The following is a 7,932-nucleotide window of genomic DNA, read 5'->3' as shown; positions in this document are numbered from 1 at the left end:
CGTGGGAGGAAAAATATTTGCCCTCGTCCACTACCAAATTACCCATACTAGCGCCCTCTAGCGGAAAACAGACACTTCTTTCCCGTTCCTCCAGGGCACGTTTTTCTCTCAGGTTTTAATGACACCTTTATTCTAGGCTTAGCTGTATATTTTCATTTCACCGAACCCAACATGACAACAAACATGTCCATTAATAAGTCTCTGCTGGGGGGCTCCAACTGTGGTGAAGACGAGAGATTGAGGAGAGGACAGTGAAAGTACCCTCCAGACTTAATGATGAAAAGCCTTTTTGGCTGTGGCCATGCATCTTGGATGGTGATTCAAAGATTGTAAGGAGTTCTACGCTTTGAGAATAAGTGCTGAGTTATGTAATAAATAACATGTAAATGCAATGTCTCATCATTCTCACTAGGTGGGAGTATAAACCAGCTTTTCTCTACAATGACGAGCAGAAGAGCCAGAGCCCCAAGCTGCCTGCAGCCTGTTTTAAGATTCACTCAAAGAGTTGAAAGAGTAAAGATGACATTTCATTCTGCTTGTCTCCTTCTCTCCAGGGGGTTTAGGGGTGTTCCACTGTGTTACATTAGAAAATCTTATGCCAGAAATCAAGGCTTCAGGCAATCTTAATGAGGATGAGATACAAAGCCACAAGCTCACTCATGAATTTGCACATTGAGATACATTTACACTTTTTCTCACTTGGTGAAACACACACACACACCAGACTGACTGCATACATTTCACCCGCTCAAATGCACCCATTCTCTTTGGTTGTAGGACTGACCAGGACAGAACCTCCACACTTGGAGGATGAAAGCCTCTCTGTATTAAACTGAGCAGAGGATGCATTCTAGTCTCTCCTGATCAAGCACATTGGAAATCAGCACATTGGAAATAAGAATAACCACATAATCTATTTTGTATTTAGGAAATAAAAGGCCAAATACATTTCTAAAGCAACATTCTAAAGTCTATTTTACATTTTCTTCCTCTGTTCCCATTCCTCAAAGAGGGAACATGTGGGTTAATAGAGAATGCAGCACTATTTATATATATACAGTACCAGTCAAAAGTTTGGACACACCCGCTCATTCCAGGGTTTTTCTTTATTTTTACTATTTTCTACATTGTAGAATAATAGTGAAGACATAAAAAACTATGAAACACATATGGAATCATGTACAGTTGAAGTCAGAAGTTTACATTCACCTTAGCTAAATATATTTAAACTCAGTTTAGCAATCCCTGACATTTAATCCTAGTAAAAATTCCCTGTCTTAGGTAAGTTAGGATCACCACTTTAATTTTAAGAACGTGAAATGTCAGAATAGTAGTAGAGAATAATTTATTTCAGCTTTTATTTCTTTCATCACATTCCCAGTGGGTCAGAAATGTACATACACTCATTTAGTATATGGTAGCATTACCTTTAAATTGTTTAACTTGGGTCAAACTTTTCAGGTAGCTTTCCACAATAAGTTGGGTGAGTTTTGGCCCATTCCTCCTGACAAAGCTGGTGTAACTGAGTCGGATTTGTAGGCCTCCTTGCTCGCACACGCTTTTTCAGTTCTGCCCACAAATCTTTTATAGGATTGAGGTCAGGGCTTTGTGATGGCCACTCCAAAACCTTGACTTTGTTGTCCTTAAGCCATTTTGCCACAACTTTGGAAGTATGCTTGGGGTCATTGTACATTTGAAAGACCCATTTGCGACCAAGCTTTAACTTCCTGACTGATGTCTTGAGATGTTGCTTCAAAATATCCACATAATTTTCCTGCCTCATGATGCTATCTATTTTGGGAAGTGCACCAGTCCCTCCTGCAGCAAAGCACCCCACAACAGTTCTATTTTTGTTTCATCAGACCAGAGGACATTTCTCCAAAAAGTACAATATTTGTCCCCATGTGCAGTTGCAAACCGTAGTCTGGCTTTTTTTACGGCGGTTTTGGAGCTGAGGCTTCTTCCTTGCTGAGCGGCCTTTCAGGTTATGTCGATATAGGACACGTTTTACTGTGGATGTAGATACTTTTGTACCTGTTTCCTCCAACATCTTCACAAGGTCCTTTGCTGTTGTTCTGGGATTGATTTGGACTTTTCGCACCAAAGTACGTTCATCTCTAGGAGACAGAACACCTCTCCTTCCTGAGCGGTATGACGGCTGCGTGGTCCCATGGTGTTTATACTTGCGTACTACTGTTTGTACAGATGAATGTGGTACCTTCAGGCGTTTCGAAATTGCTCCCAAGGATGAACCAGACTTGTGGAGGTCCACCATTTTTTTCTGAGGTCTTGGCTGATTTCTTTTGATTTTCCCATGATGTCAAGCAAAGAGGCACTGAGTTTGAAAGTAGGCCTTGAAATACATCCACAGGTACACCTCCAATTGACTCAAATTATGTCAATTAGCCTATCAGAAGGGTCTAAAGCCAGGACATAATTGTCTGGAATTTTCCAACCTGTTTAAAGGCACAGTCAACTTAGTGTATGTACACTTCTGACCCACTGGAATTGTGATACAGTGAATGATAAGTGAAATAATCTGTCTGTAAACAATTGTTGGAAAAATTACTTGTGTCATTGCCGAAACTATAGTTTGTTAACAAGAAATTTGTGGAGTGGTTGAAAAAACCATTTTAATGACTCCAATGTAAACTTCCGGCTTCAACTGTAGTAACCAAAAAAGTGTTAAACAAATCAAAATATATTTTATATTTGTCACGTTCTGACCATAGTTCTTTTGTGTTTTCTTTGTTTTTGTGTTGGTCAGGACGTGAGCTGGGTGGGCATTCTATGTTGTGTGTATAGTTTGTCCGTTTCTATATATGACCTGATATGGTTCTCAATCAGAGGCAGGTGTTAGTCATTGTCTCTGATTGGGAGCCATATTTAGGTAGCTTGTTTTGTGTTGGGGTTTGTGGGTGGTTGTCTTCTGTCTTTGTGTTCATTGCACCAGATAGGACTGTTTCGGGTTTGCCACGTTTGTTATTTTGTATTTGTGTAGTGTTCACGTTATCGTCTTTTATTAAACATGTTGAACACGAACTACGCTGCGTCTTGGTCCGATCCCTGCTACACCTCCTCTTCAGAGGAAGAAGAGGACGGCTGCCGTTACAGAACCACCCACCAAAAAAGTACCAAGCAGCGTGGTAAGGGACAGCAGCAGCAGCGGCCAAGTACACAGGACTCCTGGACATGGGAGGAAATTCTGGACGGTAAGGGACCCTGGGCTAAAGCTGGAGAATATCGCCGCTCTCATGAAGAGCTGGAGCCAGCTAAAGCCGAGAGGCGGTGGTATGAGGAGGCAGCACGGAAGCGTGGCTGGAAGCACGAGAGGCAGCTCCAAAAATGTATTGGGTGGGGGGGGGGGGCTAAAGGGGAGTGTGGCGAAGTCAGGTAGGAGACCTGCGCCAACTTCCCGGGCTTACCGTGGAGAGCGAGAGTACGGGCAGACACCGTGTTATGCGGAAGAGCGCACGGTGTCTCCTGTACGTGTGCATAGCCCGGTGCGGTACATCCCAGCTCCTCGTATCGGCCGGGCTAGAGTGGGCATCGAGCCAGGTGCCATGAAGCCGGCTCAACGCATCTGGTCTCCAGTGCGTCTCCTTGGGCCGGTGTACATGGCACCAGCCTTACGCATGGTGTCCCCAGCACAGCCCAGTGCGGGTTATTCCACCTCACCGCACTGGCCGGGCTAAGGGGAGTATTCAACCAGGTAAGGTTGGGCAGGCTCGGTGCTCAAGAGCTCCAGTACGCCTTCACGGTCCGGTATATCCGGTGCCACCTCCTCGCCCCAGCCCAGTACCACCAGTGCCAACACCACGCACCAGGCTTCCTGTGCGTCTTCAGAGCCCTGTTCCTCCTCCACGCACTCGCCCTGAGGTGCGTGTCTCCAGCCCGGTACCACCAGTTCCAGCACCACGCACCAAGCCTCCTGTGCGTCTCCAGAACCCTGTACGCCCTGTTGCTGCTCCCCGCACTAGCCTTGAGGTGCGTGTCCTTAGCCCGGTACCACCAGTTCCGGCACCACGCACCAGGCCTACTGTGCACCTCAGCAGGCCAGAGTCTGCCCAGCGCTGCCTGCGCTGCCCGTCTGCCCAGCGCCGCCTGCGCTGCCCAGCGCCGTCTGAGCTGCCCGTCTGCCCAGCGTCGTCTGATCTGCCCGTCTGCCCAGCGCCGTCTGAGCCGCCCGTCTGTCCTGAGCCGCCGGAGCCGTCCATCAGTCAGGAGCCGCCGGAGCCGCCCGCCAGTCAGGAGCCGCCCGCCAGTCAGGAGCCGCCGGAGCCGCCCGCCAGTCAGGAGCCGCCGGAGCCGCCCGCCAGTCAGGAGCCGCCGGGGCCGCCCGCCAGTCAGGAGCCGCCGGAGCCGCCCGCCAGTCAGGAGCCGCCGGAGCCGCCCGCCAGTCAGGAGCCGCGAGAGCCGCCCGCCAGTCAGGAGCCGCGAGAGCCGCCAGCCAGTATGGAGCCGCCAGCCAGTCAGGAGCCGCCAGAGCCGCCCGCCAGTCAGGAGCCGCCAGAGCCGCCCGCCAGTCAGGAGCCGCCAGAGCCGCCCGCCAGTCAGGAGCCGCCCGCCAGTCAGGAGCCGCCAGAGCCGCCCGCCAGTCAGGAGCCGCCCGCCAGTCAGGAGCCGCCCGCCAGTCATGAGCCGCCCTCCAGTCATGAGCCGCCCTCCAGTCATGAGCCGCCCTCCAGTCATGAGCCGCCCTTCAGTCATGAGCCGCCCTTCAGTCATGAGCCGCCCTCCAGTCATGAGCCGCCCTCCAGTCATGAGCTGCCATTCAGTCCGGAGCTGTCCTTAGTCCGGAGCTGTCCTTAGTCCGGAGCTACCTCTCAGTCCTGAGCTACCTCTCAGTCCTGAGCTACCTCTCAGTCCTGAGCTACCTCTCAGTCCTGAGCTACCTCTCGGTCCTGAGCTACCCCTCGGTCCTGAGCTACCCCTCGGTCCTGAGCTACCCCTCGGTCCTAAGCTACCCCTCGGTCCTGAGCTACCCCTCGGTCCTGAGCTACCTCTCGGTCATGAGCTACCTATCGGTCATGAGCTGCCCTTCAGTCATGAGGCGCCCCTCAGTCCAGAGGCGCTCCTCAGTCCAATGGGGTCCCCTATAGGTTTAGGTTGTGCGGTCGGAGTCTGCACCTTGGGGGGGGGGGGGGGGGGGGGGGTACTGTCACGTTCTGACCATAGTTCTTTTGTGTTTTCTTTGTTTTTGTGTTGGTCAGGACGTGAGCTGGGTGGGCATTCTATGTTGTGTGTATAGTTTGTCCGTTTCTATATATGACCTGATATGGTTCTCAATCAGAGGCAGGTGTTAGTCATTGTCTCTGATTGGGAGCCATATTTAGGTAGCTTGTTTTGTGTTGGGGTTTGTGGGTGGTTGTCTTCTGTCTTTGTGTTCATTGCACCAGATAGGACTGTTTCGGGTTTGCCACGTTTGTTATTTTGTATTTGTGTAGTGTTCACGTTATCGTCTTTTATTAAACATGTTGAACACGAACTACGCTGCGTCTTGGTCCGATCCCTGCTACACCTCCTCTTCAGAGGAAGAAGAGGATGGCTGCCGTTACAATATTTGAGATTCTTCAAAGTAGCCACCCTTTGCCTTGATGACAGCTTTGCACACTCTTTTCATTCTCTCAACCAGCTTCATGAGGTAGTCACCTGGAATTCATTTCAATTAACAGGTGTGCCTTGTTAATTTGTGAAATTTCTTTCCTTATTAATGCGTTTGAGCCAATCAGTTGTGTTGTGACAAGGTAGGGGTGGTATACAGAAGATAGGCCTATTTGGTAAAATACTAAGTCCATATTATGGCAAGAACAGCTCAAATAAGAAAAGAGAAATGACAGTCCATCATTACTTTAAGACATGAAGGTCAGTCAATCCGGAAAATATCAAGAACTTTTAAGGTTTCTTTAAGTGCAGTCACAAAAACCATCAAGAGCTATTATGAAACTGGCTCTCATTAGGACCGCCACAGGAAAGGAAGACCCAGAGTTACCTCTGCTGCAGAGGATAAGTTCATTAGTGTTACCAGCCTCAGAAATTGCAGCCCAAATGATTCACAGAGTTCAAGTAACAGACACATCTCAACATCAACTGTTCAGAGGAGACTGTGTGAATCAGGCCTTCATGGCGGAACTGTTGCAAAGAAACCACTACTAAAGGACACCAATAAGAGCCGAGAAACATGAGCAATGGACATTAGACCAGTGGAAATCTGTCCTTCGGTCTGATGAGTCCAAATCTGAGATTTTTGGTTCCAATCGCCGTGTCTTTGTGAGATGCAGAGTAGGTGCACGGATGATCTCCGCATCTGTGGTTCCCACCGTGAAGCATGGAGGAGGAGGTGTGATGGTGTGGGGGTGCTTTGCTGGTGACACTGTCTGTGATTTTGTTTAGAATTCAATTCACACTTAACCAGCATGGCTAGCACAGCATTCTGCAGTGATACGCCATCCCATCTGGTTTGCGCTTAGTGAGACTATCATTTGTTTTTCAACAGGACAATGACCCAAAACTCACCTCCAGGCTGTGTAAGGGCTATTTGACCAAGGAGAGTGATGGAGTGCTGCATCAGATGACCTGTCCTCCACAATCACCCGACCTCAACCCAGTTGAGATGGTTTGGGATGAGTTGGACAGCAGAGTGAAGGAAAAGCAGCCAACAGGTCCTCAGCATATGTGGGAACTCCTTCAAGACTGTTAAAAATGCATTCCAGGTGAAGCTGGTTGAGAGAATGCCAAAAGTGTTCAAAGCTGTCATCAAGGCTACTTTGAAGAATCTCCCATATAATATATATTTTGATTTGTTTAACACTTATTTTCATTTATACATGATTTCATGTGTTATTTCATAGTTTAATGTCTTCACTATTATTCTACAATGTAGAAAATTGTAAAAATATAGAAAAACCCTTGAATGAGTAAGTGTGTCCAAACTTTTGACTGGTACTGTATATATTTATTATTATACAAAATTATCAACTTACATCCCTACAACAAACATGTCTAACAAAACAAAACACAGGTATAAACAAGAAAATACTAAATACATACAACAACAACAAAAATATAGATATAAATAACATTAAAAAAATATTTAAAAAATATGACAATCCTAGTGCAATTGTATTCACTCAGAAAAAAATCTCATTATGATTCAGCAAGATGCTATTATTTTTGTTATTCACTATGGCTAATGTCTTAACAAGATTATTAAATTAAATAAAAAATATTTGTAATTTTGGTATAGAATTCTGGAATTTTTGTTTGTGTATAAAGTATTTGGCAACAAGAATAAAAAAATTCACAATCATTTCAATGATCTTGTTATCATTGCAATTGTAACATATTATATCCTTCATGTTAAAAACATGGGTAGTGTTAAAAAAGGTAAATAAGTACACTGAAAGGTTTTTCCAAAAATCTATCACAGATTTACATTCAGAGAACAAGTGAGTCAGATGTTCACCGTCATTTTCACAGAAAACGCAGATATCATCAATATCAACAAATTTCGACAACATAGAATTACATGGATATATCTTATGTAGAATCTTAAAGTGCAGTTCCTTAAATTTATTTGGTATACAATATTTGTAAGGCATCAACCAAGCTTTTTTCCAGACAATGTCAGGAATAAGCATATTCCAGAAAAATGTTCCTCTAGCCGTAAGTTGGTTCCGTGAATGGAAAATGTGTCTTATGTATTTGTTACAACAAGATTTCTCAAGCTCACACCTTCCAAACTGAGTTCTGGATAAACTCTGTGGTCATCACCAAAGCTAAGATGAGTTTTCATTCGTGTAGTAAGACCACTGGGAATGGCTTTGATCACAGAAATAAACTCTCTGAAAGGTAACTCATTCAATGTTATAAATTGTTCACATGAAAGAATATTACCCCTGTTGTCAAAAACATCAAGAACAAAGTTAATAT

Source organism: Salvelinus namaycush, chromosome 23, assembly GCF_016432855.1.
Source record: "Salvelinus namaycush isolate Seneca chromosome 23, SaNama_1.0, whole genome shotgun sequence".
NCBI classification, from domain to species: Eukaryota; Metazoa; Chordata; class Actinopteri; order Salmoniformes; family Salmonidae; genus Salvelinus; species Salvelinus namaycush.
The sequence above is the reverse complement of the archived record's forward strand: the minus strand, read 5'-3'. Positions refer to the sequence as shown.